We start from the raw sequence: 25,453 nt of genomic DNA on the forward strand, positions 1-25,453 counted from the left end.
GAGGTGCCTTATTTGGTTTTGGTATTAATGTAATGTTGGCTTCATAGAATGTATTTAGAAGAGTCCCATTTATTTCTATTTCATGAAATAGATTGAGGAGTATTGGGATTAGCTCTTCTATAAAAGTTTTGTAAAATTCACATGTGAAACCACCTGGTCCTGAGCTTTTATTTTATGGTAAGCTCTTTATTGCTCTTTCAATCTCTGATTGCTATTGGTTGGTTTAAATTTTCTGTATTTTCTTGACTGAATTTAGGCAGGTTATATTTATATAGAAAGTTGTCAATTTCTTCCATATCTTTCATTTTGTTGGAATATAATTTTTCAAAGTACTTTCTGATAATCTTCTGGATTTCTACACTGTTAGTAGTGATATCTCCTTTTTCATCTCTTATCTTCATAATTTGGGTTGATTCTCTCTTTTTGGTTAGGTTGGCTAGCAGTTTATCTTGTTAATTTTTTTGAGAAACCAGCTTTTTTATTTTCTGCATTTTTAAATTTTCTACTTCATTGATTTCTGTTCTGATTTTAATAATGTCCTCTCTGCTACTAGCTTTGGGGTTAGATTGTTCCTGTTTTTCAAGATCTTTGAGGTATGTCATTAGGTTATTTATTTGATGATATTCTGTTTTTCTTATGTGAGCACTCAGTACTATAAATTTTCCTCTTAATACTGCCTTCAAAGTGTCACAGAGGTTTTGATATGTTATATCTCTATTTTTGTTTGTTTCTAGAAATTTCTTGATTTCACCCCTAACTTCTTCTATGACCCATTCACATTCAGCAATATGATGTTCAGTCTCCATATTTTATGTGGTTTCTCTGGATCTTCTTATATTTGATTTCTAGTTTCATTTAATTATGGTCTGAAAAGACACTTGGAAGTATGTCACATTTTTTTATTTTGCTAGTGCTCACTTTGTGGCCAAGGATGTGATCCATTTAGGAGAAGTTTCCATGAGCAGCTGAGGAAAATGCTAACTCTGCCATAGTTGGGTAGAATATTCTGTATGTGTCTAATAGGTCCATTTGATTGATGGTCTTCTTTAGGTCTGAGGCATCTTTACTGACCTTTTGTCTTGAAGATGGTAAGCTCAGCTGCCACTGTTGCAAGGTGTGGACTCTATCCTCTCCTTTGCTAGGTTAAACTGCAACGTCTCAGACCCAGAGAGTTTATTGTGTCTGTGTGAGTTCTTTGAAGTGCTGCACTGGGCATTCTCCTGTGAGGACCATGATTTCACTTACGATTTTGTTGCATGCCAGTCTGGATATGTGGAGGGCATGGTGGGCTTTGCTGCTACTGCTGCAAGTTGTAAGCTGGTGTTTGCACAGGAGGAACTGATGACTTACAATTCAGATGATCTGCAGCTGCTTACTTCAGGTCCTTGGACGTTTTTCTGATTATCTTTGGAGTCCGGTGCGGTGAGGCAAGATGGCACCACGAGGCACAGGTATTTATTTTCTGGTGTTGAACTCCACTCTGGATCTTTGGAGGGCATGGTGATCTCAGCTGCTACTGCTGGAAGTTGTAGCCAGTGTGTTTGCGCAGGAAGAACTGATGGCTTATAACTCTGAAGGTCTGCAGCTCCTCATTTCAGGTCCTTGGTTGTTTTCCTTTTTCTCTTTGGATTTGGGCATAGTGAGGCAAGATGGCACCACTGTGGTGCCCGCAGATGGGTACCAGGTGGGTTTCTTTTTTGGTGTTGAGCTCTGGCTCCACTCTGGATCCCTGGAGGGTGTGGTGAGCTTGGAAGCCACTGCTGGAAATTGTATCCGGTATTTGCACAGCAAGAACTGATGACTTAAAACTCCGATGGTTTGTAGCTGCTAACCCTCACTTGAGGTTCTTGGCTGGTTCATTTTCGTCTCTGGAGTCGGGTTTTGTGAGGCAAGATGGCGCTTTCATGGCACCCACCGACATGAGGTAGGGTTTTTTTTTCTACTCTTTGACTGTTTTCCTAATCTTCTTTTCTCCTCTCCCTTATACCTATCATTTTTATTCCTCTACTGATAGTATTTTCTGGCTTTGTAGAACACTGTTTTTTTGAGGCAGTGGAGATTGGGTGTCAGCAGGACTAGTATGTGTTGCTTCCCAGGGTCACCCTCTTCCTGGAATCCACTCCTCCACCTTCTGATCAAGCCTGTGCTGCCCACGTGTCCACCATAACACAGCACACCCTGTCCCCTTGGGAACAATGAGTAACAAATTCTCTTTGATGGTGGTTGGTGGTCTCCTGATAGGTTGTCTTTAAGTATCTAAGTAATAAGAAAACCTACATTTCACAAAAGTATTGAATATATTACAAGCTGTGTTAGGACTTGAGGAAGAATTTTTCTTAGTTTTTGATAAAGAAAATGTACTTAAGATTTGGGGAACATCTTTGTTTTCATTTCTAGTAGAATGTTATAGAAATAAAGCAGGATGGTGCTTCAAGAACTTTTGCCTATCCACAGGGGACTGGTTGAAAACAATTACAAAACTTCCACATCCTGGAATACAGTATTCCTCTCTTATTCATAGTTTAAGTGACTTATGGACAACTATAGTCTAAAAATAATAAATGGAAAAATTCCAGAAATAAACGTTTTAGATCCCATGTCATTCTGACTAGTGTGATGAAGTTTTGCATTATCTCATGCTGACCCAGCTGGGATGGGAATCGTCACATTGTCCAGCATATCCTGTTGTATATGCTCTGACCCTCTGTTAGTCACTTAGTAGCCATCTGAGCTATCAGATTGACTATTGTGGTATTGCAGTATTTGGGCTTAAGTCAAACTTATTTTAGTTAATAATGGCCTCAAAGCACAAGAATAGTGGTGCTGGTATTTTGGATATGTCAGAGAGAAGCTATTTCTTATTAAGTGAAAGATGTGTATATATGGTAATGAAGTGTGTGTGTGTGTGTGTGTGTGTGTGTGTGTGTGTAAAAATATATTTTATATGGGGCCTGGAACTATCCAGTTTCAGGTATCCTCTGGAATCTTAGAATGCATCTCCCTCAGATAAGGGGTGACTTCTATAGTATGGAACTGTTAAAGAGACTAAGTCAGAAGTAGAGGTGGAGGGATTTTCCTAAATTTCATTTCAGACAGTAAAGCAGGATACAGAGAAGCTTTGTATATGGCCCTCTGTAAAAAACAATGACAGAAAAGATGGACCTACATGGATATATTTATATTTATATATATGAGCCTGAGGAAGAATCTGGAGGGAGGCGAAATTTGCTATAAATACAAGTTAGTAGGCAGGTGGGTCAGTGTGTGGGGGGACAGAGAGAAGGAGAGAATTCAAGGAAAGAGGAGGGGGTATGACTGCATTTAAAGTCCCATGTCAGCCAGGCGTGGTGGCACACGCTTGTAATCCCAGCATTGGGAGGCTGAGACAGGAGGACCACGGTTAGACGACCAGCCTCAGCTACTTACTGAGGCCCTCTGCAACTCAGTGAGACACAGTTTCAAAATAAGGAATGAAAAAAATAGGGCTGGGGGAGTAGCTTGCGGTAGAATTCCTCTGGGTTTCATTCCCAGTACCGAAAAATAAAATAAAATAAAATAGAAAGTCCAACATCTATATAATCACACTTGGATATCTATATTGCAGTTTTAATTTGTGTTCATTAGGTACACATACATTTCAAAGCTTAATAATTGAGGCTCTGCTTTTCAGCAGAAATTTACTCTTTGATTCAAGATATTTGAACCTCATATTTATATGAGTTTGAACATCATTTTTATGTGAGTTACTTTTAAGTGAAGTGTGAAAGTATATTTCTCTCCATCTCTCTGTTGAATCTAAGTAACCAGAGTCATTTTTTTAAGTTTTATTTTTAATGGACACCTAACAGTTGTACCTATTTAGAGACCATAATGTTCTATTTCAATTCATGTTTACATTATATAATGATCAAATCAGGGTAACTAGCATGTCTTGTTGAAATATTCAATATATTATTATTATTATTTTTTTGCAGTACCAGGAATGGAATGCAGGGGCATTGTACCTCTGAACTACACCCCCAGCCCTATTTTTTTTACTCTTTTAAATTTGAAACAGAGTCTCACTGAGTTGCGGGCCTTGCTAAGTAGCTGAGGCTGTCCATGAACTGAGATCTTCTGGTCTCCACCTCCCAAATGCTGGGATTACAAGTGTGCCCCACCACGCCTGGCTTCAATATATTCTTGATGAATATAGTCACCCTACTATGCAACAGAACGCGAGCACTGACTTCTACTATCAAACTTCACACCTGAGTCCTTGGGTTCTGGTTTCCTACTGGCAGGCAGAGGTGAATTACCATTTGCCATTCAATTCTCTGACTTGGGGAACAAGCTGTTTGGAAAGAGCCACCCATCTATGCTCTGTGCTCTGTGGAGGGGAAGTCATCTCTCCAGAAAAAACGGAGCATTTCTGTCCCTGGAGTCACAGACCACCCCAGGCTGAGCAGCTCCATCCCCTGCGGTCACTGGGGCCAGACAAAAGCCAGTTCTTTTCTCACAGCACAGAGCCTTCTGTCCTGCAAACTTAGCCCCTTCTGTTGGGTGTTACCAAGCCATGAGTCTAAATATGGCCCATGGCCGCTTGATGGAAATCATTTCCAGTAAGAGAGGATGTTTCCTCAGCAGTTTTCAAGCTGGCGCTGACTCAAGCATCCTCCAGGGAGACCATTTAACTGGTCATTAGGGAGACAGCAGAAAGACATTGAGGAATTCTGTAACTAGATGCGTATCCTGTGTGGACAGCCCCCCCACACGCCCAACCCAGGACTCTGACCTTGGCTCCAGGACTTGCTAGAGGGCTTTGACTGATGCTACTAAAAAGTTGCCCCCCCCCCCAGTAAACCTGCTATTTGTGCCTGGGATTGAAGATATTGTATCTGCTAGATTGTACTACATCCAGTTTTGTGAGCAATGGTTCTGAAGGCAAGACACTGGCTCACAAATGGTAAATGTTTAAAGATGATGAACCCCAGTTCTTATATTTTCAGAGGTGGGAAAGTGAATTGAGGACTTGAAAGGAGATGAAAATTTACTCTGAGCTTTTGTGCAAAACACAGTATCCCAAAGATACCTATGTGTATTTACATATTTAAAATTTTTGAAAATCAGAAAGAAAGCAAACTATTTGTTTATCCACATGGTCAATATAGTGCAAAACATTTGAGTTGTAAGTCTTCAAGAATACTACTTGTCAACTAATGGAGACATAGCTTCCAAGGATTATCCAAATTCTACTAGGGTCTTCAGGAGCTGGGGTCATTGGACACCTATGGTCAGGACTCCAGTGGCTGGTCTGGGAGAGTAGGGGTTAACTTTTTAAAAAGAAACATGAATGCACAGATTCTTTCCAGCCAAAACCCTATTTCATTAGGGCTCATTCCTATTTCCACATATTCATTTATTAACACTGCTGATGTAGATCTTTAGGGAAGCATTCAAAGTTCTGAATGATGAGAATGAGAGAGTATATTTAAAAAATGCGAAATATGCAAAAAATGTTTTTTTTTTAAAGGATCCAAACAAAACCACAGTTACTTAACCAAGGAACAACGCGACTCTCCCCAGCTGCGTAGCTCTGAGGGCATTTATGAATGCGCTTTGTCAAGGAATGCGTCTTGGGCATATGGACCACAGGGTCAGAATCTTTTCTTTCTTTATTTTGGAAATTTCTTCTTTCCAAATAGGAATCTGGAAATTTTAGTAATATGGACTTTTTTTTTTTAAAGAGTCATTTGGGATTTTTTTTTTCTTAAAAACTGAACTTTATTTTTAGGTGCAACCAGCCAATGGGATTGTTGGAGCCCTTGTCTTTGAGCCAAATGCTATTTTCATGGTTTTGTCTTTAAAGCAACCAGGTCTTTATGCTTGGCATAACTCTGGATGACTTTCTCATGGAAGGTCAAGGTTCATTGGAATGACGTTGGGCCAGTTACTTCTGCAGATGGTACTGAATCCTGTAGAAATGTGAAGACCTGTAAGAAGATTCACGTGATGTAAGGAGAGGCTATTGAAACCACTCTGTTAGAAGGGAATCCAGCTCTAGGGAGCACAGCTTCAAGCTATGATTATAGCCTCAGTGAGGCGCTTTCTCGAGATTTCCATGAATCTAGTATTCCACAGCCTAAGTGGGACATTATTTTGGTGCTACAGGCAGAAGGAACCAGCTGTTTCTATGATAGCAATGATGCTGAATATGACAGTCCATGGATCTGTATCTTGCAAGATACAGATAGATGTAGAAGATGGAAAGATAGAAAGAAGATGGAAAGATGAAGAGGCAGAGAGAAGACAGACCTGACAACATGTACATGTCTCCATTGGTTGGAGCTTTGTAGATAGCAGCAGAACAGGAGCAAAAGGAATATACTCTTCCAGCAAAGGGCTGATTCTTATGCTGGCTCATCTAGTGGCAGCTTAGTAAACCCAAAACGTCTGATTATATTTTCTCAGATTCTTAAGGAATTCCACATGGCATTTAAAATATTAGGTAGCAAATGTTAATTTTAGTCAATTGTCTAGGTATCTGATGTTTTAACTTGATTCAAATGTTTTTGGGGCAATAGAAGCTCAAGGCTTGTCTCACTTTCCTCCCATTCCTCTTCCCTCTCTTCTTCCTCCTCTCTTCCCCCTCTTCTTTCTCTTTCTCTATTACCTTTTCCTCTCCCTCAGGTTCTCACCCCTCTCTCTCCATGAGGGTAAGTTGGAAAGTGGGTCTTTTTAGATGACCCTCTATTCCTAAGCCCTCATATAGTCATGGGCACATTTAATCTGCAGGAGTTCTTAAGTGTCTTCCATGTGTCTTGTGCTGGTCCAGGGATGCACCTTCCCCAGCAGATAAAACAAGTCTTTGCTCTCACTTATCTGATACTCTAGTGAGGGTGAGACTTATGGCTGGGTTTATGCACAAGAAAGACTCTTAAGGAAATTGCAATATTGGGTACAATCTAAGAAACAGTCCAGATGTACTTGGAAAAGTTATTGAAGACACCTTTGTCTTCCTCTTCTTTGTTTTTTTTCTTTATCAACTGTAACTCATACATTCCACTTTACATGTTAAAGATATTTCTGAGGTTGTGGGTTGAAGTCACTCCAATCCAATCTTTGTGCAGAGGTGGTATATTACTCTTTTATAGCTGGCTGTCTCAGTCAGTATCCTCACTACTATAATCCAGAGCAACTGACCACACAATTTAGAGGAGGGAAGTTTTATTTGACCATAGATCTCAGGGCATGGTCATAAAAAGGAGAGAGAGCGAGAGCGAGAGCGAGAGAGAAAGAGAGAGGGAGGGGGGTTGGTTCTGCTCATACATCATGGAGGTCAGGAATGAGAAAGAGCAGGAGGAACCATATAATCCCCAAGGCCAGACCCCCCAGGGACCCATTTTTAGCAACCAAGCCCCTCTTCTAACATTCCTACCTTGTTTCCATGAGGGCTGGGGGACACTCTGAATCCAAATCAGTTCATTCTAGCAAAGGGCTCTGCAAGTGCTGCGTGATGGCCACTCTCAGACAGAAGGATGGCAGACTCACATGGACACCTGCTGTTCAGATCCCATGGAGAAATGTGCTAAAGCTAAATGTGGTTCAGGTCACAATGAGCTTTGTCCCATGAGGGGGCCTGGCACCCTGTTGTTCTTCTTTTATATGAAGTTCTATAAACAGCCACCCATGAGCATTGGAAGGAAAACAGAGTGAGCACAGTACCATCCACTCAGGGGGAGATGCAACCCTGGGCTGGAATAACAACTGTCTATAGAGTTGTAAACATCTGGAGGCCAGGTATAAGGTCGAGACATGCCTAATCCCTCCTGCAGGGCAAGGGAAGCCACCAGTCTAGGCACAAATGGCCACACAACCCCAGGCAGAGCCACTGCCTCCCATTAGGCCATCCTACCAACTCTCCATTGTGCCCAGTTGTGAAAGGCATTGTGTGAGAGACCATGTTTAAATTCTATGAGTAAGGTCCCTGTCTTCTGCAGAAGAGAGTGGTGGAATAATAGTAAACAGCACCTACAGAGTTTAAGTTCTCCCGTGTGAGCCCGGCTAGGGGTGCACAGGTTGTGTCTAGGCCCAGGGTAGCAAAGAGGCTTGAGAGAGGCCAGCTCTGAAGACAATTCATGAGAAGTGACTCACTCTTCTCTTTCTAGTTTTACCTTTTGGAAGATCTATGTTTTTCTGAATACAGGTTTTGTTCTTTCGGCTTGGTCTTTCAAAATCACACGATATATGCATTAGTTGGAAGTAATTAACTTAGTCACTTGCAGGTTCATTGATCACAGGATATAATATAAACGAAGGAAAGCTTAAAGATCTATCTTATCTCTTATCATTTATACATGTGAGAGATAACATGTTTAGGCCCTCCAAATATTTCCCAAGTTTTTCCTTCCTTTCTGACTCATGGGTTATTTCACAGTATGTCATTAATTTCCAAATGTTTGAGGATTCTCTAGCTAACTTCGTGCTAGTGGTTTCTAATTAATCCTGTTGTCATCAGAGAATATATTCTATTCCTAGAGCATTTCAGTATGTGATCAGGTTCCTCATCAGCCCCCCCGCCCCCAGGTAGTGTCTGGTCTCCCTGGCCTACCGTCAGCAAGAATCCTGCCAGATTGGTTGTCTAGAACCCCCCTTACCATGGATATTTCCTCTTGATAGTTTTCCATCCAATGAGTCACCCTCTGCTTCTTGACTATACATTTCCACTGGGCCATTCTGCATTCAGAGTTGATCTCAATCTCTCTCACTTTTCAGAATTCGAACCCAGTGACTCCCATGCCTATTGGCCCCCATAGAATGCAGTCTTCTTTATTATCTCTTTAGCAGGTGCTATAAGTAGTGTTTTCTTTACCTATATTTTTGTCCCCATTTCCTCACCTGGAAAACATAGACATTGTGGATTTCAAGCTTTTATGTTCTGTGCACCTGGTACACTGTGTTGTTGGACTCACCCCAGCCTCCTTCTCCTTGCTCCTGAATTGGTCATTTTTCATCTGTCCTGAGTAGAAAGTTTCAGCATTAATAATCCTGCCACAAAATCAACACATTACTTTAAAACGAAATCTGAATTTAAAAAATGCATTCATATCCGTGTCTTTATGAACATGAATAGTGGAGGTTTGCTGTATTATACTCTTTTCTCCTTAAATATTAACTTGGTTTGGTGTTAATTTTTGAAAGCTATTTGCCTTGATTGTAAGTGGGTTCTTGTTGTGTATGTCTATGTGGGTAGAGATCCTGCTTACAGTCAAGCCAGATATACACGCGATGCTTATCTCTTTCTCTATATACACAGGTATAGATTTTATGAGATCTTAACTAATGTGGACATGTCATAGTATTGAAAACCAGTATGGGTATCACATTTTATTTTCCAGGAGAAGATCTTTCAATTTTAAAGTATTTTTCAAAACAGAGAGCGAATTGCAGTTAATGAGGTTAAGCCTCCTAGCATTCACTTTTTAGGATTCTGTCTCTAGTCCCATTGCCATATTTATAATACTCCTCTTCTTGCCCTAAGCCTAGGCTGCCCATGTTCTCAGGGGGTGTTCAATTGAAGTAATGTCACATACATCACATGGTCACACCTGTCATCCAGAGCATCACTTGGCTCTTTCAACCTTTCAGTTTATTTCAGTGTGTGTGTGTGTGTGTGTGTGTGTGTGTGTGTGTTACTGAGATTGAACCCAGGGAAATTCTACCTCTAAGTTACAGCCCCCCAGCCCTTTTTATATTTTTTTAAATTTATTTTTTATTTTATTTTTTTATTTTTGGTGGTACTGGGGTTCCTGGAAGCCCTTCTACCTCCGGGCTACACTCCCAGACCTATTTTTACATTTTTTAAATTTGGAAACAGGGTCTCCTAAGCCAGCGCCCGCGACTGGCTTCGAACCTGTGTGATCCTCCTGTCTCTGCCTCCCAAGTGCAGGGATTACAAGCGTGCGCCACCACGCCCGGCTATTTTTTTAAAATTTGAAACAGAATTTCATTAGGTTGTTGAGAGTCTCATAAATTACTGAGTCTGGTCTCGAACCTGTGATACTCTTGTCTCAGCCTCCCAAGTACATACCAGGCTGCCAAAGAGCTTTTAATGTCAGAGGTGATAATGCCAATAATATCGAAAGTTGCTTAATTTTTACTTTAAAGGCAATGAGCGTGAAGAATTCATCAGTTAACTTTTCATTCACATTATTGATGACATATTTGTTTGGCTACAAAATCTATACATTTCTTTATAGAGCCTAAAATAATCACAACATTACTGAATAGCAATGACATATTGCTTGTTGAAAAACTATACTGCAGAAACAAATGTGAGGGGAGTGTATGGCTTAAATCATGGGCTATTAGTTCATGAATGAGCAAACATGAATTTGACCGAAGTGATATCACATTGGCTTCGGTGCCCTTGTTAGAGAAATGACCTCTTAGACAGGATTGTGACACCAGTAATGACCATTCATGGTTTCTACAAATGGAGGAAGGGCACAGGTAAAAGGCTGGAATAGAGAAAGCACGGACAGTGTGCAAATTTGGAAGTATTAGAAGTGTCTTTGAGTCTACCTCCTAAAGCTAAGCAAAGATGATCTCAACATCTCACATATTTATCCTATTTAGTTGTTGAGCAATAGCACTGGGTGGAATTCTGTATTATCTCCATGCTACCGATATAGATGAGGTTCTGTACGTCCCTCCAATCCATGTTTGGGTCATCAGACAACACTGCTGGTGGTCCTGGAACTAAGCTGCTTCAAGTCCATGGGTGCTGAAGAAGTGATTTTGGTCTCTGCCCTGTAGTTTATATCTCTCAAAAAGTCTCATGGGGAATCATAGACATTTGTTCTCCAAAGATGTTGAGAGCCTGATTAACAAAAGAAGTGTGACTGCCAAGGGATGAATCTCTCTTAATGTGGCACATTGTGTTACATTCCTGATGTAATGGAATGAGCATGGCCTGAATCCTATAGGTCTTAATACAGAATGGCTGCAGATAGACACCCATCATCTTGGACTTACTCCAGCAGCTGATAGAGCCAACACGAGGGGCTCACAGAGATAAAGACATGGTGTGAACCCTCATGGTACCTACGGGAAAAGGGAGAGAGACCAATATAGCACTCGAATGAATGAAAAGGTCCAAGGACTTTTAAAAAGGCACTTAGAACACTAGGATGGGAGATGACTCACTGTGCGCAGGTGTTATTTTTACATTCATTTCTTTGTATTAATGTTAAGTACTGAACATGAGTTGAGGTCTGTAAATAACAATTGGAAAATGTAGTCTTATTTACACGCCTGATAGCATACTTGGTAATACAAATTGAGATACAGGAGGGAAACTAAGACTTATTGGGCACCTTTATTTGACAGTCACTTTATACACTTTATCTCATTAAATCCTCATGGCAACTTAATGAGATAGTTATTTTTATAGACATTTCACACATGATGAAACTGAATTCCGAAAGGTTAGGAAACATGCCAGTGGCCACACGGTACAAGGCAGAGCTGGCCTTACGAGAGTCTGTGCATGGTTGTGACTATGTCAGAACCCCAGACTGCATTCTCAGGCTCCTGTCCTCCAGGAGAGGTCACATTTCCTACAAGTGGTTCATCCTTAGCAGTCCCAGGAAAACAGAAATTCACTGAAAGGTATAGATTTGCATGTTGACTAAACAATGTTAGCATGTTAAAGGAGAATTGCCAAATGTACCAAGAGTACTTTCTGTAGACTTCAAATTATTTTGGGGCAGGTGTTCGGTACCCCTGATTGATTTCACAAATTCTCTCCAACACAAAATGAGTGGTTGGTTAAACCTCAAAATAATTTCATTTCCACCCATTCCTATTTTTAAAAAGAATCTTTTATGAGAAAGTATACTGCTATTCAGTATAAAAGTCAAGTTTAAATTAGTTCATTCTGCCTTGGGTGGCATTTTAAGGCTTTCAGATAATGAATGAATGTTTTTCATACTCGAGTTCTCATTTTAAGTAGTCATCGTCAATTTTTCTTACTTTAAAAGTTTGTTAATGGAAAGTATTAGTCAAGGGCTTGAAAGCTGATATTAGAAGACAAAATGAAATTGTGGGAAAAACAGTGGGCATGTATATGTATATGTATATGTATTTCCAGTTTGAGAAAATATTTCACACGAACCAAGACCCTGGTTGAGAAGTGTTTTTTTTTTTTTTTAACATTTTAAGTCTGAATGTAAAAAAAAAAAAGCTGCTGATAAGGGTGGTATGTATCTAGGCTATATAGCTTACATATTGGGAGCTGCTCCCCTAATATTCCTTCCAATGTTTTTACATTTCTTCCACTAAATTGTGTGTGTGTGTGTGTGTGTGTGTGTGTGTGTGTGTGTGTGTGTGAGATTAGAGACTGAACTCAGGGGCTTTCTACCTCCAAGCCGCACCCTCAGGTACCCCTGATTTTTGAAGCAGGGTCGTGCTAAGTTGCTAAGAGTCTCACTAACTTGCTGAGGTTGGCTTTGAACCTTCAATCTCAGCCTCCCAAATACTGGAATTACAGGTATGAATCACCATGCCCAGAACTCCAAATTATTGAAGTAGATGAGTCATTTCAACTATAAGTATAAAATAAAGTCAATAATTAATTATTCTATCTTTAACTAAGACTAAGACTAAATTACTAATGAAAAACTATTAGCTGCCGGGCGTGGTGGCGCACGCTTGTAATCCCCACGCTTGGGAGGCGGAGACAGGAGGATCGCGCAGGTTCAAACACAGCCACGTTGGCTTAAGAGACCCTGTTTCCAAATAAAAAGTATAAAATAGGTCTTGGAGTGTCGCCCGGAGGTAGAAGGGTTTCCAGGAACACCAGTACCATAAAAAAAAAAAAAAATAGCAACCTATGATTCTTCTGCCTTAGTTTTTATTTAATGTATTTATGAAATTAGGATCTAAGTAACAGCCAAACACATAGCTTGTATTTTGTTTTAGTGGAAAGTGTTGAAACTTCTACCTTCTACAACTTTCCATTACCAAACAGCCACCAGGAACTTTAGGATAGTTCAGCCCATTTTAGAGCTGGAGAGAATTTATCTATTCTGAGAATTTCTAACTTCCTGTTTCTATTGAGTTCAGACTAATCTTTTATCAAATTCCCACTGTAGTTTTTAAACAGATTAAAAACAATTGTCACAGAAACAGTTTCTCTACCACATCTAAATCTCTAGAGGGAAAAAGTATTGCTGTAAAGTCGCTTATTTTTCGTATATTGTAACTTCATTTATCTGAAACATAAGTAAAAGAGGAGTTAATGAAATAGATTTCTTTATTTTTATTTTATTTTTTGTGCTTCTGGGGATTGGAAGCAGTGGCTTCGCTGAGCCCCACCCCCGGCCCTATTTTATTTTTTATTTTGAAACAGAGTCTCACTAAGTTGCTGAGGCTGGTCTCAAATGTGTGAAGCCTCCCAAGTACTGGGATTTTAGGCATGTGCCACCATGCCCAGCATTCAAATAGATTTCATTTATGTACTTTTATATCCATACGGAGGCTTACTTATAAAAATGAAGACTTTCTTCTGACACTCCAATGTCCTTAAATCTCTCTGGGAATCTGTGCTAGACTTCAGCATGCCAAAGATAGGCTAGCCTTGCAGCCTTGGTGCAGTTACCATGCTTGATGTGGTTGCCATGCATGCAGAAGCTGCAAAGAAGGGAAATGGTTTGTACCTTAACTAGTTAATACTCACGATGGCACATTGCTAGTGAGGATTCCAGGTTGTACTGAAGTCATGGTGGGCAATGGCTTCCAGCTTTCTGGGACAAGCAAGCCCACCAGTGATGAGGGCAGCTACCATGCTGCAGTAGATCAGGGGACAGAAAGCACAGGCTCCGATCTCTATCTGCTGTGTGGATTCGCCCGCCTCACTCCATCTCTCTCTGTGCCCCAGAGCATGTGCACGCACCTGAGGACATGAAGAGACCCTTTCTTACAGAGTGACAGTGAACATCATGATTGCAGAAATGTAAGCAGCTCCTAGAAGTGTGTCTGGTGCACAGTAAATCACACACCAATGTTGTATGTTTTCTCTCTTGTGTAGAAGCTAGAAAGGAGATAGTAAACATAAGGGACCTCAGATACACGAGGACAGAGGCCAGTAGAATAGTGTAATGGGATAGGACAGGGAAGTGGGGAGGAGGGAAAGGAGGACTGATGAAGGGAATGGTTGCTGTGATGCTTTAGGAGTGTGTGCAGGGATGGAGGAGGGGTCATCTTGGTGGGATGAGGACGGAAATGCACCAAGTGTCCTGTGCATCTATGTTAGTATCACTTAGATTCTTGCTATGATGTTTAGCCACAGCACACTAATAAAAATTTTAAATGAACAGTATAATTCAATATAAAATTGAATCATTACTATTTTCTCACTGGTGCTGTATTTACCACCCCTAAATTCCAAGATGTGGTCCAGAGGTGATGGGGAGTCTCCTGGGAATCAACTTATGGCATGCTTACAGTCAATGACTAAACATATTGTAAAAACTACAAATACCTCTAAGCACTAGCTGCCTTATTATTATTATTATTATTATTATTATTATTATTATTATATAAAAGAGCTAATGACCAAGACTAATATTTAGCAAACAAATCTGAACTTAGTTTTCCATAATTAAAGATCTATTCAGAATAGCTACTTTTGCCCCCCAGACCTTTGAAACCTGTTCACTGGCCTGTGGACTTGGGACCACATCTTTTGAATTCATAGCTCTTTTTGGGCTTGAAGACTGGCACAGGAGTTGAACAAGTCAGTGGGGCATTATGGTGAGTCAAAAGCAAGGGGCAACTTCAGAATGCCAGGAATAATTTCAGATAACATTGCAAACTTGGCATCTAAAAGAAAACTTTAAACTCCAAAGAATATTATTGAATAAATAATAGTTTGAACAATGACTACAATTTTGAAGACATGAATGGCTACCTACAAGGGAGAACAATTACTGTCCCATTTGAGTTCTATATTTGCTGGGGTTTTTACTCAAAATGTGTCTGATAGACCAGCTGCATGGGCATGCCTTGAGAACTTTCTAGAAATGCCCATATCAGGGTTCACTCCAGACATGCTATCACAAGTTGGCAGTTCAACAAGAATCCTGGATGACTTGGATGCACATTCACCTTCCAAGGGCACCGTTTTTCAGTTCCTTTGCTCAAGTGTTCCTCATAGTAAGTTCCTATTTTCATTTGCAAATTTCAAGTTCATACCTTCATTATAATGGGATGTAGGGCTTACGTGTACATGCTAAGGACGGTGTGATTCTTTGGCACAGTTATCATTGGTCAGGTAGTTGGAAATTGAACCAGCCATTTGGTATTTATCTTGTATAACTTGTAACACCAAGTAAAGCTGACCACAAAGGTCACCACTTTACCACTCTGGGAAGCCACTATCGGAATGTCCTAGTTAAGGCAAATATTTGGTATTGATAACTGCCTTTGGGGTTTGGTGACGGCTGTCTGGGAATCATAAATGTTCTTCTGGCTTGCGTAAAACCTCAAGTAAAGGAGAACACCAGTGCTTAACTGTTACTGTTCTTTAACTGTTACTGCTCCTGAGAGCTGTTTTAATTTAAACTATTGGGCTAAATAGTTCAACCAAAGTATCAGCTCATCCAACCCCCACATAATTTCAGTGAAAGGATTTATCCTTTTAGGGAAGGAGGGTGGAGAATGTGCCATTGTTAGTTTTAACCAGTCAAGGTGCAGACCAGCCTCTGCTCAGTGGCCCACCACAGAGGATTTGGAGATCTGCCTCCACCCACAAACTACTTAATGGGAATAAAAAGTCATTTGCTGCCAACCTGCTGTCTGATTCTGAGTTTTTATGACTGCCTTGCTCTGCCTGGCGATCTGGATGTAAATGTGGTGCCCGTTTCCCTCCTCTCTTTCTATTTTTTTTTTTCTCCTCTCGACAACAGCACAAGCAGAGTTGGACCTTCCAGCTCTTGAAGCCAGTTCAAGTTACTTTGACTGTGCCATTGCTATCCGCATTTCCCTCACTCTGCAGATGTTTTTGTTTGGTTCTCAGAGTAGGTCTGGGTTCCTTCTGAGAACTGGAATGGCTTTTTGCCACCCTGGGAGTGAATTTTTGCCCTTCTTGCTGACATTTTAACTAGACCACTGGGTGTGGGCTGCTATTCTGATTCCCAACGTGCTCAAGGCAATTACATGAAAATATTATAAATCGTGTTTTTGGAAAGGGTGAAGGTTTTGGCTCTAGAGTCTAAACCTCTCCAGAGGACGGTGTGAAACAGCAGAGAACAAAAGCCCGGACCCGACAGAGGGATTGTGGGCGAGTCCTTGGAGGTCTGGCGAGGCTGGTCAATTCCTGGCAGTGCCTGGAGAGCTCCCTGAGTTTCCAAGACTCAGTCTTCCTGCCGAGAAGGCCCACACCATTTGGACATGACTTCCCAGAAAGAGATGGCAGGAGATATTAGGAGATGTGGACTTCTATTTCACAAAGATGCTTTGGTCCAGTTGCTCTTCACAAAGAACTCTTGGGGTTTTTTTGCCATCATGATGTTAAGGATTGGTGAATTCTAACATGGCTTTTCTGAGCCCCACACCCTCAAGTTTGCAACTACGACTCTGCAAAGACTATGGCTAATGGACGTCCTTGTAAACATAGCTAACACAGTAGAGAAGTCCCAGATGACACGCTTCAGTTTACCAATCCAGAACCTAGGAATTCAAAATCTAGGTGTGAGGATAGTTGAATGTGATCATTGGTTCTCTTTTAACAACTTCTTTCGATAATATTTAGTTCTATTGTAGTAACTTCCAAGAAGAAAAGAAAAATCATAGACACAGCATGAAAGTGATGTCATCTATAAATTACTGAAAAACCTATTTGTGGAAAGAGCTATGAAGAGTTGTATCTATTGCCTATCAACTTCTATTACAGAATATTATCATTCCAGGAGGCCAGATTGCTCCTCTGTGGGATACTTGCAAAGCCCCTTCAAGCTTTGTATTTAAAATATGTGCATATTCTAGATATTAGTCCTCTATCAGAGGAGTAGGTGGCAAAAAATCTCTCATTCTGTTTGCTCTCGGTTGAGGTTCTTGATAGTTTCCTTTGCTGTACAGAAGCTCTTCAGTTTCATGAAATCCCATGTATTGATCCTCCTTTTAGTTTCTTGTGCCTTTGGTGTCTTGTTGAGAAAGTTTTTATCTGTGCCTATGTGTTACAATGTTGGACCCATGCCCTCTTCAAGGAGCCTCAAGGCCTCAGGCCTAATTGCCAAGTCTTTGATTCATCTTGAGTTGACTCTTGTACAGGGTGAGAAAGTGGGATTAATTTCCAATTTTCTGCATTTGGTTAACCAGTTTTGCCAACACCATTTGTTGAACAGGCTATCTTTTTTCCAGTGTATGTTTTTGGCCCCTTTGTCAAAAATCAATTGGCTGTAAGTGTGTGGACTTGTTTCTGAGTCTTCTATTCTATTCCATTGGTCTATGCATCTGTTTTTGTTCCAGTACCATGCTGTTTTTATTACAATGTCTTTGCAGTATGGTTTAAAGTCAGGTATTGTGATTCCTCCTGCATGTTTTTTGTTGCTGAGAAGTACTTTGGCTATTCTGGGTTTCTTGTTGTTCCAAATGAATTTAAGGACTTTTTTTTTTTTTTTATGTATGTAAGGAATGACCTTGGTAATATCCCTAGGGTGAAAATGGGTTGTAAGAGGAGCTCTAGACAAAGGAAATACTATAGAAGAGCAAATAAGGTAACCTAACTGAGGAGGTGGGAGGGAGAAGAGGGAAATTCTCTAATGTTCATGATGTACATTAACAAACATCAGAGTTAATCACTAAGCCGAACATGAGGAGGGAGAGGGAGGAAACGGGGTGGGAATTGGGGAAAAGCTAATTGGATAAAGTGTGCATATATGCTTCCACCATCTCATACTCCACTAAGATGTATGACTGCAATGCACCAATAAAAAATCTTTTAAAAATATGTGCATTCAATAGTATGAAAATTATACTTTTATGCTTTTGATTTAAATAACCAATGGGCAGCTTGGGCTGGGAGCTGTAAACCTGAAACTTGAGCCCTCGCTACACATCTGAGAAGGGAACGTGGCCAGTGCATGGTGGCGAGTGAGCAAGGGCCAGGGCCGAGGGCAATGTGCACGCCCTGTCTGCCATCAAAGGTCAGTCTGGTGAGGTCTTCAATTGCTTAAGAATGAGTGGTCAGGAAAAACGCCAGACAAGCAGCAAAGGTCCCATGGAAAAATAGGCAGAAACAAGGAAAATGGAACATCATGGTAAAAACCCATCTCTGAAACATGCTGTCCTACAGAAATGGAAAGAAAATGCAGAGTAACTAGCTTCTCATTGCAACAGACAAGGACACCCTAAGCCAGGATCAGGGTGGTGGATGGGAGGAATGCGCTGACGTTCTGTTTCTTCATTTTGCAGGATGAGGCACGAACCTGAGCTGGTAGGATGTGAGGATCGTTGGTGATGAATTAAGGACTGTGGGCTTTTATCTTGTAGACACTAGATTGTTTTTTTTTTTTTTTCTTTACTGGAGAGTAAAATGATCAGGCTGCTTTAGTTTTTTCTTTTTCTTTTTTCTTTTTTTTAATTGGGAAAGGTCACTCTGGCCATAGTAGGAAGGATGATTTTGCAGAAGACAGATGGAGACAGGGTGGTGGGCAGTCCTCTGGGGGAAAGAGGATTTGGTTCTGAACTGAGACAGTGAATATAAAGTCTGGCTGGGATTGAGGTGAGTCCATTAACAGAAACTAGAAATAAAGAGACGATGCTGTTTTGAAGGGCAAAATAATGTGTACTGGTTTAGAGACTTGAGCTTTGTTTGCCTATGGTAATGTCTTAGGGGTTATAAGCTGTTGTATTGTATTAGGCATTTACTGGTAATTGTGTTTAAGGAGATAATTATTGCAATCATGTATACCCAAGTCTGTATTATAATAAGTTGTTTCACAATAGACTTCAGGGTATTGCCAAAAAGTTCATTTAACACCCTTGGCATTTTACGGATCATCTGGGTGAAGCAAAGTGGCTTAACTTTTACATTTCTTAAATCTTTGGGTTTAAAATCTCAAATCCAACTTCATAATCCAATTATTCGTAAAGAGTGTCAAGTGCTTAAAATATTCAGGATACTGTGCTAAGTGCCATAAGAAATCCAAGGAGTCTAAGAACTATGTCCATATGTAGAAATTAGCAATAGACACCCAAAGAAGGCACTACTTGGAAAAAGCCATATGAGCTATGTCAGGTGTTAAGAACCAGAAGCATAGTACCGCCCAAATAAAGAGGGGCTGCTGACGTGGAGAAGCTGTGTGCATTTTGGGGCAGAGAGAACATGGAAAATATCTACGCTTTGCAATCGATGTTGCTGTGAACCTGCAGCTTCTCTAAAAATCAAAGTCTATTAAAATAAAAACATGGGCACCTTACTCCCTCCCTGAACAGTTGGGAGTTTCCAGCCCCACTCAGCAATACCTCTCTGTGGAGCAGCTTGGCAGAGCTGCTCAGACCTAACCTGTGCACATCCCTGGCCCTCTGCTCAGCCCTGGCCGCACCGCCTCCTTCCAGGTGCTGGAACACCCTGCCGGGGCTGCATGTGTGGATCTGGACACACCGGAGTTTCTGCCCTTGGCTAATTGGACTTGGGGGCTCCCCACAGCCTTCCCCTTACCTGTGAGCGTCTCCCTCTCAGGGAAACGGTCTGGAAGCTGAGTTTATGCTTTGCACAACTTCTGAAGGTGCTTTGGAGTCATATTCTCACCGTCCAAGAGAACAGATCCTGGAGAGAAGCACAAGAACTACCGCGCAGAGTGCTGGGGTTCTTTGTTGAAGCATTCGTGACCCACACCCATCACTGGGAATGCGCATCTTACCTCTGCTGGTCTGCCAGGTCCATCCCATTGCTTCACAAGCAACCTGTGCTTGAGAGTGGCCTGCTAGAAACTCACAGAAGTGGTTATCATGTGGCCACGGAGGGATCGTTCTTTATGGTGTAGAATACCTCGCTCAATCGGGAGGTTCTTATCTGGGGACTCCGCATCCTCAGGATGTGTTCAAGGAACTGATTTAGCCCTAATGATATTTAATGGCAGTGGCTGGAAATTAATGGGGATGATAATTCTAGGTAATTGGGGCCTTCAGGAGAGTTAATGCTCCTGAGCACTACAGCACTTGAGCCTGTCTGAATTTACCGTGTGCTTCCTGTCTATATTTCCCCTTCTGCGGCTCCGATGGAAGAGTCTGAAAAGAGCTTTTGGCTGCTGTGTGTTCTGCCCCTTGTATGGTTCTCTTTCTAAGTGAAGAAACCACCCTGATTTGGTCTCAGGCAAAGTAGTCAGTTGAGATTTTTCTTTTTAAATTTTAAAGCCATAAAACAATTTGAGTGGCTAATTATTTAAGTTAGCTTAGCACGTAACTTGGCATATAAGAAGCAGGGATGACTACCTTTTCATTGTAACCGCCCTGTCGGGATTAGAGCATGGATGGCCCCAGGTGTTACTCTTGTAAATATCATGATGATATATTATGATGTTAAAAACCAGAGTGAAATGTTGCGCCGACACTTCGGATGCCTAATGCATAGTTTTCATTTGTTTGTTTATTTTCCTCCACACTAATAAAATCTCCAACTCTTTGGATGCTAACAGGCCGTCCTATAATTCAACTGAATTTTCACACTACTTAGAGTTAACATAGACCTCACAGGTTAAGGGCTCAGCCCCATAAGACTGCTCCCATTCAGAAGCTTATTACAAATCTCAGGTTTCCAACTGCACTTCTGACCACCTGGCTACAAGTTAAGGGTACCCATTTCATAATTTGCCAGAAGGGCTCACAAATTCAGGAAGCAATATACTAACTATTATAGGTTTATGATAAAGAATACAGCCCAGGAACAGCCAATGGTGGAGCTGCCTAGGGCAAAGTATGGAAGGAGTGCAGAACACCTCTGCCTTTCCTGGGTGCACCACCCTCCCAGCACCTCAGCGTGCTCACCTACCTGCAGTTCTCTAGGGTTTTTGTGGAGATTCCATTGGCCACTAGTGATTAACTTAATCTCAAGCCCTTTTTTCCTGCCATGCGGTTAGGGGAAAGGGTCAATTTGGGAACTGAGGATTCTGGGTTCTGATATGCAATGGTGTCTTGGTCTTTCTGCCCCACTACTTGATCCTAAAGGTATTTAGGATCCTCAGCCACCAGCCATCTTATTAGCATGCAAAGGGACACTTTTGATCACTCCAGGGATTTTAGGAGTACCAGAAACTAGCCAGGGGTTCAGAAACAAGTATTATAGCAAAAGTTATGTTTATCACCCCTTTCATTCAGAAAATTACATAGCATTTTGGAACTACCATGTCTTGAATGTTTGTGCCCCTCCAATTTCATACATTGACACCCTAATCCTTAATGTGATGGTATTAAGAGGTTGGACATTTGGAAAGTAATTAGGTCATGAGGGCAGAGCCATTACTGATGGGCTTAGTGCCTTAGAAGAAATGATATCCACAAATAAGGAAGCTAGTCCTGAGTAGACATCAGGTCTGCTAGCACTCCACCTTGAACTTCCTAGCCACTAGCACTTAAGAGATCATGTGACCCAGTGAGAACTCATGACCCAGTTATACCACTCCATATTGTCTTTCCAAAAGAATTAAGGTTAGAAAACCAGAGTGACACCGTGTATCATGTTTATTACAGCACAGTTCCTAACAACTAAATTATGGAACCAACCTAGGTGCCTGTCAAGAGATGAATGGATAAAGAAAATGTGATGTATAGAGAGGAAGGAAGCAATTTAAATAATGTGATGATCATACATTATGCTCATCACAATCTCACTAACACATGGGGGAGGGTGGAAAGGGAAGTCACCAAGTGCTGTGTGCAATATGTTTGAATCACTTTGAATCTCAGTATGTGGTGTAATTACATGCACCAATAAAAGAAATAACGTCTGTCACTTACCCTGTGAAACAGGGATGAAGACAAAATATGTTTTTCTAACTTTATCACAATATCATAAATGAGTGCACAATTGTACATGGATATACCTATTTGCTTTGGGAAATGTTATCACATATGAAAAAGAACTTTTGGTGTGGATAGAAAATTGATGATAATCTCAGACATTCATTGGTCCTGATAGCTGCAGGTGAAGAGGGAAGTTCACAAGACCTGAGATCTAATCACAGAGACTCGATATATTTCAGTGGTTCCACATTTAAAACTAGGGTCTTGAGCTGGGCGTGGTGGCGCAAGCTTGTAATACCCGTGCTTGGGAGGCTGAGACAGGAGGATCGCACATGTTTGAAGCCAGCCTCAGCTACTTAGTGAGGCTCTCAGCAACTTAGTGAGACCCTGTTTCCAAATAAAAAATATAAAATAGGTCTGGGAGTATAGCCTGGAGGTAGAAAGCCTCTGGGTTCCACCCCCAGTACCACCAAAAAAAAAAAATAAAATTAAAACTAGGGTCTTACAGTTCTTCACAGTAAAAAGAGAAGAAATCATGGATCAGCAGTAACAGAATAATTCCAGACATTTTTCCAAACTTCCTATTAAGGCAAATATTGCCTCATAAATGATGCCATAACGCCCACCAGCACTATATAGTGAGTTACCATCATCAAGATCAATGAATGCCCACGGTTATCCTCAGTCTCTATCCAAAAACTCTTTCCTTTGTGATGGCATTTCCCAAACTCACTACACAAAGTGTTTACATGCATGATGATGACACAGATACAATAACCAGAGCTGGGCTACTCTGTTGAGGTGGTGGGCTGCAGGGAGCTGGTGTTAATGCGTTTTCACAGCTCAAAGACCCAGATGAAGCATTGTGTGAGGCTGGAGTCACCACAAATGATATTTTGGACTGCTGCTTGCCATCGGCAGCTTTTGGATTTCCCTACTCCATGATGCCATAAAACCAGAGATGAGCAAGACAAACTTAGCAAACTAGGCCTTTTCTGAAAGTTAGTGGGGGCAACAGGACTTTTCCCTTTGATCTAATATTGAGAGAGAGAGAGATGAAAGAGAGAGAGGGGGAGAGGGAAAGAGAGAGAGAGAGAGAAAGAGAGAGAGAGAGAAGAGTTATCAAATTATTATTTTTTTAATTTTTATTGGTGCACTGTATTCATACATCATAGTGGGATACAAAATTTTGTAGACATAAATGCACACATTGCCCAGTCAGCCCCCACCCGATCCCCACCCCATTCCCTCCCCATCCCTCCTTCCCATACTTGGCTTAGTGGTTGGCATCTAGTATCATAGCAATTTATCCAAAATTAAAAATGATAATCTCACATAACAGTTTCATTTGTCTGACACCCAGCTTTTGATAACTTAAAGATAACATTTCAATATTTCTTTTTGCTTTCTTTCTTACCAGAGAATATTTTTTTTCTTTTTTTTAGGTGAAACTATCATATATTTATATATTTATTTTTCAGAAAAAAATCTATCCTAATATGGAATATGGACTCTAGATACCCAAAATGATCTTGAAAAAGAACAAAGCTAGAAGATGTACATTTTCTGATTTCAAACCTTATAAAGCTACAATAATTGAAACAGTGTAGTACTGTTCTAAAGGCAGATATATATAAACCATTGGAGTTAAATAAAAGCCTAGAGCTAAATTCTTCCCTATATTGTCAAGTTATTTTTGATAAGGTTTCCACAAACATTTGGTGGGGGAAATAATAATCTTTTAATTAAATACTGTTGAAAAATAATAATAACATGAAAAAGAATAAAATTGGACCCTTACCTAATCCCATATACAAATATTAACTCAAAATAGATAAAAGACCTAAATATACATCTTAAGATTATAAACTTTTAGAAGAAAATCTGGGTTATAAAACCTCACAACATTGAAATTGGCAGTGATTTCTTGGATATGATTTCAATGGCACAGGCAACAGAAGCGTATACAAACTCCCTAAAAAAATAAAATATTGTATACCCAAAGACAATGTAAACAGAGTTAAAAGTTACTGATAGAATGGGATAAAATATTTCTAAATGCTATATCTGAAGATATATTAATATTCCAACTAGAAATCCTAAAAATTAAAAACAATAAAAGCAAACAATACAATTTAGAGATAGGTATAAGACTAACATAAATAATGAATCTCCACAGATAACCAATCTTAGTTGTCTGTTGGATGGAAAATCTTGTTTCTCTGGTTCTGGTGTGTGTTACCTATTTCTTCTTTGTGGTTAATCTCTTTGAGTATTTTCTCTAGCGCTGGTTTTGAAGACATAAATTCCTTCAGTTTCTGTTTGCCATGGAAGCTTCTTATTTCTCCATCTAATTTGATAGAAAGTTTTGCTGGGTAGGAAATTTTTGGCTGGAAGTTGTTTTCTTTCAGAGTTTGGAATATGTTACTCCAAGCCCTTCTGGCTCTCATGACTTGGTTTGGGAAGTCTGGAGTGATTCTAATTGGTTTGCCTCTTAATGTCACTTGGCCCTTTGTTTTTGTTGCCTTTAAGATTCTCTGCTTGGCTTCCACATTGGTCATTTTGACAACTATGTGGCGTGGGGATCCTCTTCTCCGATCCTGTCTAAAGGGAGTTCTATAAGTTTCCTGGACCTGTGTATTGACCTCTTGCTCTATGTTTGGAAAATTTTCTGCTATTACTTCCTTGAAGAGATTGTTAATCCCTTTGGTTTCACCTTCTTTTCCCTCCTCTATTCCAATTATTCTTAGGTTAACTCTCTTAAAATGGACCCATATTTCTTCAATGTCAGATTCCTGCTGTTGAATTTTTTTTCTAGATTAGAAACTATGCATTCGTTTTTGGATTGATCATCTTCTAAGAGCGAGATTCTATTCTCCATGTGGTCTAATCGGTTTTTTGTACTTTGAATTGAGGACTTTATTTCATTAATTGCATCCTTTATCTTTTTTTGGCTCTCTCTGAATTCTTTTTGAAACACCTCTATTATTTCTACAGTTATTTTCCTGATTTGATCTTCTAGAAATCTCTGAATTTCTGTTTTATTGGGTTCTGATGTTGTGGGTTTGTGGGCATTCATTGCTCCATTGTTATTCCTCTTTCCCATGATTTCGGAAGTTTGTGCCTTCTCTGGGTTCTTTCTTTGGGTCACTATAACTTCACTTCAGGTGCTCTGGATCTCGAGTCTGTAGTATCTCAGACCCCACTACTCCTTTACTGTGTTGTATCACAGAGTCTCAGACCCAGGGAGTCGATAGAGGCTGCTTTAGACTGTGGGGGGTGCCAGGTTGGCCACCGCCACTCCCCCACTGGGTCAAGTCCCTGGGAGTACAGTACTGGGATTTCTCCTCTAGGGGCTGCAATTTGACTCATTGTTGTTGAATATGCAGATGGAGCTGTAGTGGACTTGGTGAATTCGCTGCTGCTGCCACTGGTGGCAATATGGTGC

The sequence above is a fragment of the Muscardinus avellanarius genome (genome assembly GCF_963383645.1).
Source record: "Muscardinus avellanarius genome assembly, chromosome: 5".
NCBI lineage: Eukaryota > Metazoa > Chordata > Mammalia > Rodentia > Gliridae > Muscardinus > Muscardinus avellanarius.